The following is a 13,478-nucleotide window of genomic DNA, read 5'->3' as shown; positions in this document are numbered from 1 at the left end:
ATGGGGTTTTCTTGGCAAAGATACTTAAGTGATTTGCCATTTCCTTCTCCAATTCATTTTACATCTGAGAAAAAATGTTAGCTATTCCCTATAATCCCATCTCAAGAATAATATAAATAAAGGCACAGAGATGGAAAAGTACAAATTATATATGGGGACTGGTAAGGAATCCAAATTGGAATCTAAACACAAGATTTGTCAAATTAGAAAAATCTGTGAACTTCTCAAGATGGGAAATTCCTATTCTGGGAACTTCACCAACCAAAAGAGCAACCCATCCATGATACATAAGGAAAGTCCTGAGGACTGGTTGCATGAAGCAAATGGAGTTTAAGTGACTTGCTCAGTCACACAGTTGAGTGTCAAAAATGGGATCAGATGTCTGTCTTTACTCCTGATTCCAAGCCCCATAGTCTACTTAATATCCATGCTGCCTCTATTTACAGAGTACATGCATAAAGAATGAAAGAAAAAAAAAAAAACATGGTGGGTCCAGGCTAAGGAGATGCTAAGTTAAGGACACACTTTTCCCCCAGAGAAGCAAGAAGCCATTAATAATTTGTCATCAAGGTAGTGATAAAAGCAGGGATATAGGAAAAGTAACCTTGTCATGGATTTGTAAAAGAGAATGCAAGGGAAAGGAAATAAGTATTTATTGGGCACCAGTTATGGGCCTGTCATTGTGCTAATTAAACTTTTTATATATCTTATTTCATCCTCCCAACAAAGCTAGGAAGGAGATATTAACATCCTCATTTTACAGATTAGAACACTGAGGTAGATTTGTTAACTCACTTACCCAGGGTCATATAGCTAATAATAGTTTAAGGTCAAATTTGAACTCAGGTTTTCCTGATTCCAGGATCTTGGAATACCTGCTTCTAATGGAACCTTTTGTGCTACCTGCTCTTCCAGTGGAGGACTGGCACCAGGCTTTCTACTCTAGAATGCAGATCAGATTAACAGATCCTTATTACTAAAAAACAACCAAAAAAAGTAGTTGCTATTGTAAACACAGAGGTCTCTAGATATAAACATCACAGAGAAAAATAAAGAACAAAAAAGCCACTGAAACCTGGCAAACTAATTTTTGGAATAAAGTATGGTAATTTTGCAAAGAGATGATGCCCGACCAAGGAAGAACACTGCATTAACTGCCCATAATTGCTGCTAAAAATTCACATGAAATAAAATTAAGTTAGTTTAACCTTAAATTACAAGTCAAGATTGTGCACAGAATAATAATATTCTTTGTTAAATCGTTCATGTTTAATTTAACTAACAGCATAACTATGATGGCCTGTAAGCTACCACAGAGCCATAATGGGCATCTCGAGCTTCTCAGAAGTTGGTTTTCATGGCAGCAAGAGTAGCTACATTAACCTTTGCCTATGCTTTCCATCAGAGTTGATTCAAGAGGACCTTGGTATCTCAGGCCGATAAGTAAACAGTGCAGTGATTCAACTTCAGAAGGCACCACTCCATTTCAAATAGGCTGTGCCATTTCTCCTGAAAAATTATAATGCAGTCCTCCCTCCCAAAGAAGCCAGTAAGTCCACAGAAACAATGGAGCTGGAGCTAAACTGGGAGTTGGTGAGGAGGTTGGTTACCCTCCATAAACTTAAAGGTTTTGCTCACGGGACATGAAATAGAAGACAATTAAAGGAATTAAGGGGGTTGGAGGAATACAAGTAAATGAGATAGGAAAGACTCTGGGGAGGGAAGGATAATACAATAAATAGAATTCCAATTCTGGAGTCAGAGGACCTAAGTTCGAATCTCATTCCAAACATTACCTGTGTTAACTGAAGCAAAGATGAATGGAAATCTCAGCATTGGGTTGGTAAGGAATATTTAAATAGGTTCTCATTTCATGGTTATCATCTAGAAGAAAGCATGACCTTCTTTGATGGATACAGGCAGCCATAGAGTTAGAAGGAGTCAAAGAATATCTATTTAAACCTCATTTTATAAATGAGCAACCAGTCCAGAGAGGTTAATTAATTTGACATTTCCTTCTCCAGGTCATTTTACAGATGAGTGAGCCAAACTGGATTAAGTGACTTGTCTAGGGTCACACAATTAATAAGTGTCTGAGGCTGGATTTACACTCAGGAAGATGTCTTGCTGATTCCAGGCCTAGTACTCTATCCATTGTACCATTTAGCTGCTACCCCCATATAAATATAATTTTCTCTTCTCTTACTAAGTTTATTTCAGAAAATCACAGAGTCTCAAAGTTGTAAGAGACCTCAATAGATATCCAGTACAACTTACAACAACAAATGGTGATGTAGTCTTCCCTTTGAAACTTCTTGTAGGAGGAGGAAGAGATTTACCTCCATTACCTCCAAAGGCATCTCAATTCACTGTGAATAACTAAGGGTTAAATTTTGATCAGCTAAATCTGCTGCCTAAATCTGTTTCTCTGTAGTTGATTGCTACCCATTGCTCCTAGTTTTCTAGGGCCAAATCTAACAAGTATAATCTTTCTTTCACATTACTAGTCTAAAAATAATTGAAGACAGTTCTCTCAAACCCAACTAAAGCTTCTTTTCTCAAGTCTAAATTTCCCTGGTTCTTTTTATGGCATTATCTCAAGTCTCATCATTATTCTAGTTACTTTTCCTTGGATGCTCTCCAGATTGGCACTATCCTTTCAAAGATTTGGTGCCTAAGAATGAACATAATATTCTAGACATCTGACCAGGACAGAGGGCAAATAAAATTAACCTCTTGGGTTTTGAACATTGTGCAATGTAAAATCACATTAGCTTCTCTGACTGTCATGTTATACTGTTGATCCTTACTCAACTTGCAGTCCACTAAAATCCACTAAAATCCACAAATCTTTACAAAAACCATTATCTTTTCACCATCTTATAATTCTCAAACTGACCTTTTGAACCAAAAGACTTTATATTTAGTTCTATTAAATTGCATCCATTTCTCCTCCACTTTCCAAAAGATTTGTTTGTTTGTTTGTTTTAAGATGTGGCCCATTGTTCTAAAATTACTAGAGATTTTTGCATCTTTACTCTGTCATCTAACACATTAGCTATTACTTTAAGTTTTATGACAGTCAAAATGGAATCAAACCATGTATGGAGTTATGTAAGTCACAGAATTAAAATACACTTCCTTCCAAGTTGACAATAAACCATCCAAGACAACTTTTTGCAGTTATTCAATCATTTTCCAATTCCACCATCCTGTACTGTTGGAAAACCTATATCTCTCCATCTTTTCCACAAAGATAACATAAAAAATTTTCATCTAATCATGTTATATATCTACACAATAGCATAAATGCAATATTCCCTGGTCTACTAGTCTAATTATTCTCTCACCCATAGTCTCAAAGTCCAACACCAATCTAGACTGACATTTCAAATCACAGAGGTAGGATTAATAAGCAGCATCAGGGTTGACATTTTACCAGTTTCTGGCTGCCAAGAAAATAGGCAACAGAACAAATGAGGATAGCTTTTCTTTTTATACTATGGTCACTATCTTAGAGGAGGGCAAAATTGCACTTAAACTTTCCTTTTGAAAAATTTATAAATGTGTGAATCTTGACTAGACACAAAAAGCCAATTTAAAAACTAAGCAAAAAATTAGCTAAAGACCATTTTGCTTTGTCCTCCATTTGAGAGACAACTTAATTAGCTTTAAACGACAAGAATTATTGCTCTTCACTCATTTCAGTTGTGTTTGACTCGTTGACTCAACTTGGTGTTTTCTTGGCAAATATACTGGAAGTTTCCCATTCCTTTATCTAGCTCATTTTACAAATGAGGAACCTGAGGATAAACAGGACTAAGTAACTTATCTAAGTATCCAAGGCCAAATTTGAACTCGGGCCTTCCTAACTTCAGGCATTCTATCCACTGTCCTGCCTGGCTGCCCCATCAGAAATATTTTTTAAAAGCCTTAATTATCAACTATCTTTATCCAGGATTAAACCCAGACTCAGGTATAGAAATACAAAAGAGCATTCTTCATTCCTCCTCTAATCTCTAACAGGATTTTTAAAAAATAGCATGTAGGTTAAGCAGACCTTTATAATTTATATTTAGGCACTAAGATTTATGGTCATTAAATGGTCATTAAACATATGGCTTTAAAAGTTTTTTGGTTTTTTTTTTCCTAAAGAACTAGAAACAAATTTAATGGCAATAAACTGGGGAATGACTGGACAAACTGTGGTAATAAAGAGTGATCAATGAGAGGAATTCAGAAAAATAAATCAGATCTGTATAAATTGATGCAGAATGAAATAAGCAGAACTAGAATGAATGAATTAATAGAAAAGCATTCATTTAGCATTGATATGTAAAAAAAAAGGTAGGAATACAAATAGAAAACTGATGGTCCCTGCTTTCAAGCAGTTGACATGCTCATGAGGGAGGCTACACATTGAGAAAGTTTTATCTGCAAGTCACAGTTCAGAAGAAAAAAAAAAAGTACAGAATAATTAGCCTTAGTGAGAAGAAAGTCTCTTAATGTGAGACAGGGGCAAAGGATTACTTCATTGTAGAAGGCATCCTGGTGATGGGAGATGAGAAAGATGAGAGAAGAGGGATCTGTTGGTAAATGATATTTTCAATAAAATATAAAGCAAAGTTCTCAGTTCACAAGGAGGAAAGAGGGAAAACTATTGGAAGTTTAACAAAAAATAAAAAGATTTGGAAGAGCTCACTATGAAGAGTGGGATTTTGATTTGTGCAAGTAAATAGAATAGTAACTTGATAAAGTAGGTATAGAAAGATTGCCTAGTAGCAGTAAGAAACTAGTTGAGATTGTGTAACACAAATTTGTAGCGGTCTTAGTACATTTTCATGACTTTTTTCCCACCTTCTAGAAATGGCAGGGCAAGATTATCAATATAAGGGATCAAGGGACTCACAAGAAGGCATCATTTGTCAAAGAGTATGCATTATAAAGAAGATGGCGTAAGAGAAAACTTAGGAATCAGAGTGTTGGAAGACAAAAAAAAAAAAAAAAAACCAACAACAACAACAAAAAAAAAAAAAAAAAACAGTATTTGGAATTGCAAGGAAGAGAGGAAAGTAGAATGACAATAGATTGTGACCAGATAAGGGAACTTCAGGGTTCATAATGATGGAAGTAGTATATTTGTGGATGATGGCAACATCAAGATTATGGCCATCTTTTCTGTGTGATTGAAGTAGGGATGGAGAAGTAGGTCATGTGAAATGAGTAATCTGGGAAACTGTGAAATTATGGTATCTAAGGGAATTTCTAAATATATATTGAAGTCTCCTACTATGAGACAAGGAGTAGAGGAGAAAAGAAAGATTGTGAACTAGGTACTGAACTTTTGAGAAAGGAAGGGAACTATCTGGGAGATCAGTAGACAATACCTACCAGTATTTCAATTGGATGGTTGATATGGATTGCCTGAACTTCAATGGAAGAGAGGTTACTCAGTCATGATGGTAAAGAGATAATCTGGAAGTGACAATGGGGAACAAGGAGAATTCACCCACTTGCACCTCAACCAGCAAGCAGAGGGGAATGACTAAACATGCAGTCAGAGCTGGAAAGGTTAATTAGGAAGATTTTGTCACAAGTAGGGAGTAGAATCTCATTAAGAGACAGAAGATGGAAGAAATTTTGTTAAACGGAATGGGAATAAGTGATTGGATGATGGGGGATGGAGAATGGGGTTTGAATGATGATCAACAGAGTTAGAATCACTAGAATGGGAAAAATATGATCAGGGAAAAGATTCTTAATCATTCAGGAAAGATTTTAGATGATTTTTCAAGGTCCATTGCGTTTTAACCTCTGGGTAAAATCTTTTCCAGAGTCTTAGACAGATTAGGTGAGGAATCAAATAGATGAAGTAGAAGGAATGATGTTCCTCCAAAGCAGGAGACCAGACTAGAGATCTGAGGTGAAGAGACTTGTAAATTCACACAGATAATGTGTATTTGAACCAATGTCCAGTTGGCTACAAAAAAAGCACTCTTTCTGTTATTGCCATACAGTGTCTTTCACCTGTAATTTTCTACTAGGAGGGATATAACATATCAACCAATAATTTCCACTTATATATGTTGCAAAGTTAAAATTATTTAAGTGTTTTAGAAGCTCAACAAAACAGCGATGGCAAATGTCATGAGGTAAAAAAAAATTCTCATCTTAAAAAATTCATTTTTTCCCTAATTCAACCAAATCCTTCCATTTGAAGACCACAAAAGGATAATTTATTTGCTTTACTTGCCTACCTAGGTGGCTAACGAATTCAAACCAGTCAGCATGGCTTTCGTTCATTCCAGTTGCTACTTTTATAGGCCCACAGGCATGCTCTGGAAAGCACACATTTTAGAAATTTGAAAAATAAACAATGAAAAAGCTCACCCTCACCACATATGTATTCTTCACTCTTCTCCCCACCCAGGTTTAGGTTGGCCAGTTTGAAGTCATAAAATGTTTAAAATAAAAAAGAATAAAATATGCCAGCTTAAAATTGTCCCCTCCACCTCAATTTCCAGTTTAAGGTTAAAATGTGAACAAATGAACTTTTCTTACCAATGAGTTCATGAAAAATTTAATCTTTCTTTGCTTATTAAATTTTAAATAGCTATTTAACTTTGTGAAAAAAGCTCCCACCCAAGCAGAATAACTTGGTGTTCCCATTAAAAAGAGTTTTACAAATCTTCAAATTACATATTCATATGGCAGGCAAAAAAAAAAAAAAAAAAAAAAAAAAAAAAAAAAAAGCTACTTTTTCTAATAGGTTTCAAAAACAGTTCAATCCTTCACATAATGGATATGGCCATCAGTTCTAGAGTATCTTGTTTGCTCCCTTAACATGAGACTTAAGACATCAATGTTTATGCATTCTTCAAAGGGATGCTATCCAACAATTTATTTTTAATTCATATCTAATATATTATTCTTTAAGGTGTTTTGTAGTATTGCACACGTAAAATATATGATTTCTGCAATGTGTATTTCTATATACTATAAGCAGAGGTGTCCTGGATTAAGCCCATACTAGATTTTTAAATTTTCAATGTGAGCATTTACACTTAGGAAGTCAGCAAATGCTACAAGTCAAGGCTTGATTTATTGTTTTATTGATTGACTAGATTCAGGAACGTGAAAAGAAAATGTTAATAAAACAGGTTAAACTTAAAAGGATATCCCACAATTTTGGAGGACCAGCTATTAAACATTTATCAGCATACTCTCAATTACAAGCTGAAAAAGAAAAAGGAGAGTGGTGGATTGTGGTTATTGTTGTTTGTCCTTTATTCTCAAAGAGGATCATGAAATCAGAAAGGTGATGTCATGACATACAAGTGAATTGGATTTAAGTGAAGGAGAGCTGTGCAAGGTCATCTACCTCACTTTTCCCTCCAGAGCCATCTGGGTTCAAAAACAAGATATAGATCAACAATTCTGATAGACGTGGCCCTCTTCAACAATGTCATGAACCAAATCAGTTCCAATAGAGCAGTAAAGAATTGAACCAGCTACACCCAGCGAAAGAACTGGGAGATGACTATGAACCAGTATATAGAATTCCCAATCCCTCTATTTTTGTCCACTTGCATTTTTTATTTCCTTCACAGGTTAATTGTATACTATTTCAAAGTCTGATTGTTTTTGTACAGCAAAATAACTGTATGGACATGTATACATATATTGTATTTAACTTATATTTTAATATATTTAACATGTATTGGTCAACCTGCCATCTTGGGGAGGAGGTGGGGGGAAGAAGGGGAAAAATTGGAACAAAAGGTTTTGCAATTGTTAATGCTGAAAAATGCATATATCTTGTAAAAAAAAAAAAAAGCTATAATAAAAAAAAAAAAGACATAGATTAAGATGGCTGAAGATGGCCCTGGATGCAACGGGAGACCCACTAATTCAGAGCAGATTGTGGTTTGAGTTGTTGCAGAGAGTTCTCGAGCTGGTAGCTCTCCACAACAATGACGAAATCACAGCTTTTGCACATTTAATTAACTTGAATTTCACAATTCAAGTTAATATTTTTGAAACATAATTATATATAGCAAAATAAATTATGACATCCTTAATTTTCTGCAAGCTTTGGTATCCTTCCCTCTTATAGATACCTGGAGAATGGATCCCTCAATGTTCTCCAAACTATCACTTCCAATATATACCTCCTTCCATGTTTACTGGTATTCCCAACATTGCTTTTCTGCAATTTTTCTATTTCATCTTCTTCATTTAGCATATTGAGGCCTGAGATACAGAAGTCCATATGTGGTTAATCCCACTACTATTAATGGATTTAAAATTTCTTATTAAAACCTTTACAGGCTTTTCATTGTTCAAATGTTTGACCAAACTTTACAGTACCTAAATAATTTAAGTTTCAGGTCACACAAAAGCCAGCGGAGAGGAACATAGAAGAGGAATGACTAGACTAGCCAGAATGGCTAAAATGATTGAAGGAGAAAGCAACTAATGTCAGAGGGGATGGGGAAAAATTGGGGCACATTCATTACTGGAGAGCAATCTGGAACTATGCCTGTATACCCTTTGATCCCTCAAAAGCAATACTAGGTCTATTTCCAAAGTTGATTGGGCAAGAAAGAAATGAACCTATATGTTCTAAAATATTTATAGCAGCTCTCCTTGTGATGGCAAAAAACTGGAAACTGAAAGATTGCCCCATCTATTGGGGAATGGCTGAATAAGTTATGGTATATGAATGTAATGGAATGTTATTGTTCTATAAGAAAAAATCAGCAGGATGATTTCAGAGAGGTCTGGAGAGACTCACAGGAACTGATCTAAGTGAAGTGAATGAACTAAGAGAACATTCTACACAGAAACAACAAGATTATGTGATGATCAATTGTGATAGGCTTGGCTCTTTTCAACAATGAGGTGATTCAGGCCAATTCCAATAGGCTTGTGATGGAGAGAGCCATCTGCATTCAGAGAGAGGCCTATTGGGACTAAATGTGGATCACAACATAGTATTTTCACCTTTTTTAAATTGTTGTTTGTTTGCTTTTTTTTTTTCTTTCTCATTTTCTTCCCTTTTTGATCTAATTTTTCTTGTACAGAATAATAAATGTGGAAATATATTTAGAAGAACTACACATGTTTAACCTCTATTGATCACTTGCTGTCTAAGGGAGGAGTATGAGGGCAAGGGAGGGTGAAAAATTTGGAAAACAAGGTTTTGCAAATGTGAATGTTGCAAACTATCTTTGCATGTATTTGGAAAATAATAAAAAAAAAAGTATTAGATTTTTTAAAAGTACAACTTTTGGTACAAAACTTATTTTGACTATTATAAATATCTAAATTAACTATATATAATATATGAATAAAGATATGACCTGCATACAGAGAAATGACTAATAGAAGTACATATAGAATATTTACATATATATATATATACATATACGTACATGTATATATACATACGTACATATATACATAATATACACACGAGTGTGCACTTATTTGTATCTAATGGTGACCATCTTTAGAGCTGGATGGGGAGGTGAAAGAAAAAAAGAAATTTACATGAAAATTTATCTATATATTTAAAAGGAATAGCAAGTTGTATAAGTAGATTTGCAATTTCATATGCAAGCATTCTTTTTTATTATGCTGCTGTAGAAATGCTTGTTTTAATCCATAAATGAAAAATAAAATAAAACTTTTAAAAAATTATACACATGTCCCAAAAGACTTAGTACAATTTTAAACTTTAATACCTTAAAACTTTAGTAATTTAAACTAAAATGGTTTAAACATTTAATAGATAAAAACTATACTAAGTCTTTGAGGACATTCTGGATTGCCAACGACAAGTTATACAGGAAAAGAACTATAAAGGATGTCATCAGAGAGATGTATGATTGGAGGAGGTGAGGGGAAAAAGAGATTCATTGACCATGAATCAAGAACAAAAGATAACTAATGAGTAGTTTCCAAGGGGCAGCTAGATGGCTCAATGGATATAGTGCTGGGCCTGGAATTAGGAAGCCCTGAGTCTTCCATCCTCAGACATTTGCTTGCTACATAACCATGCGCAAGTCACTTAACTGTTTACCTTAATCTTCTGGAGAAGAAAATGGTAAACCATTCTAGTATCTTTGTCAAGAAAATCCTATGAGCAATGTGGTCTACAAAGTCACAAAGACTCTGACACAACTAAATGATTGAACAACAATGAATAACCTGCACACTTCAGTGATAATCTTAAGCATATCAAGGGATCTGGAGAAAGATCTCCAGCTTGTTGGGTAGATATCCCTTGTAAGGGATAGTAAAAAGTGGTCAAATCAATCAATAAGCATTTAAAATATCTATTATATGATGGCCATGGTACTGGAGAAGTCCTAAGATAAACTATTCCCTGCCCTTAAGGAGCCTACTTTCTATCTGGGGAGGTAACATGTGCACGAGGAAGAGACAGACAGATAGATAGATAGATAGATAAACAAGCCATTTAGGGGAGGTAGGCTAGAGACTGGATTCATTAGGAAAAGTTTCATCAGCTAACACTAGCTGAGAAGCTACAGATAGATTTTGATTATCATTGTTGGAGAAGTCCACATAGCAGTGAGACCACTGGTCCAACAAAGTATTGTGTGTTGTTCTCTGAGGCTGATCTTACTGTTAGTTTGAGGCTTCCACTCAATTTGGCAAAATCTAAGCCTCCTTCAGGTAAATATGGTACATTCATCAAAAGATATATTTCATCTCTAAATACACAATAAAATCCTATCACTTTAAAGTTAGAAAGGCTGGATGTAAAAAAAAATCAGCTAATGTAATACTCTCATTTTAAAGGTAAGGAAGAGCCTTTAAAATACAAAGAGATAAAATACAAATAATACAAAGGTAAATTTCATGAATTCTGAAGGTCACACTGTTAGTAGTAGAGAAGGGTTGTAGAAATTCTGCCTCCTCTCTCCTAATCCGCTGCATTTTCCATTTGATTGCCCTGCTGGTTTAAAAAAATATGTCCACTCTCCTTTCCAAATTCAGATAACAATTGTATCATTTAAAAACTATTTCCCATAGTAACTGGTTGTTTTGTAATTCTGCTGGCAAACTAGAGCTAGAGTTATGTTTTAAAAAAAAAATCTCTGAAAAGAGCTGTCAGCAGAGAATGAGGCTGTTTGTTTATAGGAAATTTCCCTCATTCTCTCAAGTCTTCTTGATACATAGTCTTCTTGATACATACAATCACAAGATACCACTCTTTGAAATCTTTTACTGGTCCCCTATGCCTACACCAAAAAGGTCCTAAATTATTAAACTTAGCCTGCAAAGCCTTCCAAAATCTCTCCAAATTACAATTCTAACCTTGCCCCAAACTGCTCCTTTTTCATGTATTATAATGATATAATATAATAATAACAATAATGGCTGTGACAAAAGCAATAACAGACACCGATACAGCATTTTAAGGACTGCTAAATGCTTTATATACGTTATCTCATTTAATCCGCCCAACAATCTTGTGAGGTAAATACTAAAAATCTGTCCAGGTATAGACAAAATAGACTCCTTACTATTCCCTGAACATATGCCACACAACATTTCATAATAAATAAAAAGGTGAAGTAGGAATCAAATAGACTCTAAGTTTCACATGGATTACTTGAGTAACAATGAACAAATCACCTTTAGACTCCCCTGAGTATACCATTTGTAAAATGGGTATAAGCAGCCATAGTTTCAACTTGTTATGAATTGTTTGAGATTCAAATGACATGTGAACAAATTTTGGAAACTTTAATGTATAATAAAATATCACCTATTGTTGAAGTTATTGCTGATGATATCTTTATTACTTCCACTTCTATATCTTTACTCACATTTGCCTTATGCCTTTTATTCCTATTTTACTAATTCTATTAAATTTCCACCTATCATTCAAGGACTATCTCAAATGATACTTTATTCAAAGGGAGTCAGAGCAAGAAAGGAAAAGAAGGTTAGCCAACCATGGCCAACCTTCTTTTCCTTTCTTGCTCTGACTCCCTTTGACTCTCTTGGACTTTGCCCCCATGCTTCAGCTGCCATTTTATCCTACAGCTTCCATTAGCACCTGAAGCAATCTCCCTCAAGAATATCTATCTTCCCCTGTGGTTTGCCCACCTAAAAATATCCCTCTACTATGCTAATCTTCTCTCCCTGATGAGTTCCTCCTAGGGCTTCTCTTTTTAGGAGTGGCTCAAGTTGGCCAATTTTCACTCCCTTCCCATCTCTGCTCTGACTTTCTGGAATTGGTCATCATGCTTCAATTGCCCCTCACTCTAGAATAGTACTTTGTCATTCTCATCTCCTTTTCTTCCAGAGTTCTTCCTGGGCTTTCATTTTGAAGAACAGCTCAGACTGGCCTATCTTCATTCTTCTCCTAGCTCTACTTCTGACCTTCTGGACTATAGTCCCATACATGTCTAATATATATTTCTCAGTTCTTTCTTATGTATTATCTTCCCCCATTAGAATATATGTTCTTCAGAGCAAGGGATGTTTATCTGTTTCTGTCTGTCTATCTGTCTCTTCTCTCTTCTCTTCTCTTCTCTTCTCTTCTCTTCTCTTCTCTTCTCTTCTCTTCTCTTCTCTTCTCTCTCTCTTTCTCTCTCTCTCTCTTTCAGTATTGTAATCCTCAATTGTATCCTCAGAGTGAATGGCACACCATAAAAGCTTAATAAATGCTTATTACCTTCATGGTTCTCATAAGTGGAAGTGACTTCTTCCTCTGAATTCTCACATTATTTATTTGTACCTCCCTTTTCCAATACTATTTTAAATGTTTTGTTACTAGGTTTATGCTTGTCTTAGCTTCCTATTAAGAGTATAAGCTTCATGGGAGGAGGGAGCATTTTTTATTTATCTGTGCACCTCCCACAATCTATACAGTACAGTGCTTAGCATATAGTAGCAGTTAATAAATGTATGTTGATGTAAACAAAAAAGTGATATGATATGATGTTGTAAATGGTGCAGCAAGAAGCTTTAGTCTGACATTCAAGAAAGCGGCAAATATTAGAAGCTTAATAATTAGAGGCAATAAAGGATTATTTAAGTTAATGTCAATTCAATTTCCTGTAATGTGTTAAGCTCAGGACAAAATGCAGACACAATCTAGCCTCTGTCTTGCATTCAGGGCTGGTCTAACAGTGGCTGAGTAGGAACTCACCCATAGGAAATCAATTGAATGATCCTGGAAAGTCACCTCCTGCTTAAAAAATCTTCCCTACCATTCTTCTCAGACCAAATGTTGTCTGAAGTTTCCATATTAGAAAATTTATTCTTTTGAGGAAGCAAGAGTGGCTTAACACTTATACCCCATAATAAAAAAGGGTAGCTTAGACAGTTGAGGAGTGAATTATATTGACATATATGTCTGAATTCAGCCAAACTCTGTATTTTCAATTATCTCTTGTTCTAAACCTATTGCTTTATAACTGACCCTAATTTAA

At 35.0% G+C, this 13,478-nt stretch overlaps 1 protein-coding gene across 2 annotated transcripts in view; it reads right to left on the bottom strand.

The window, feature by feature from the left end:
* Window positions 1-13,478, bottom strand: part of CPQ (carboxypeptidase Q) — a 630,163-nt gene that overhangs the window by 348,789 nt on the left and 267,896 nt on the right. The window lies entirely within an intron of this gene.

Source organism: Sarcophilus harrisii, chromosome 1 (assembly GCF_902635505.1).
Source record: "Sarcophilus harrisii chromosome 1, mSarHar1.11, whole genome shotgun sequence".
Taxonomy (NCBI): Eukaryota; Metazoa; Chordata; class Mammalia; order Dasyuromorphia; family Dasyuridae; genus Sarcophilus; species Sarcophilus harrisii.
The sequence above is the reverse complement of the archived record's forward strand: the minus strand, read 5'-3'. Positions and strand labels throughout refer to the sequence as shown.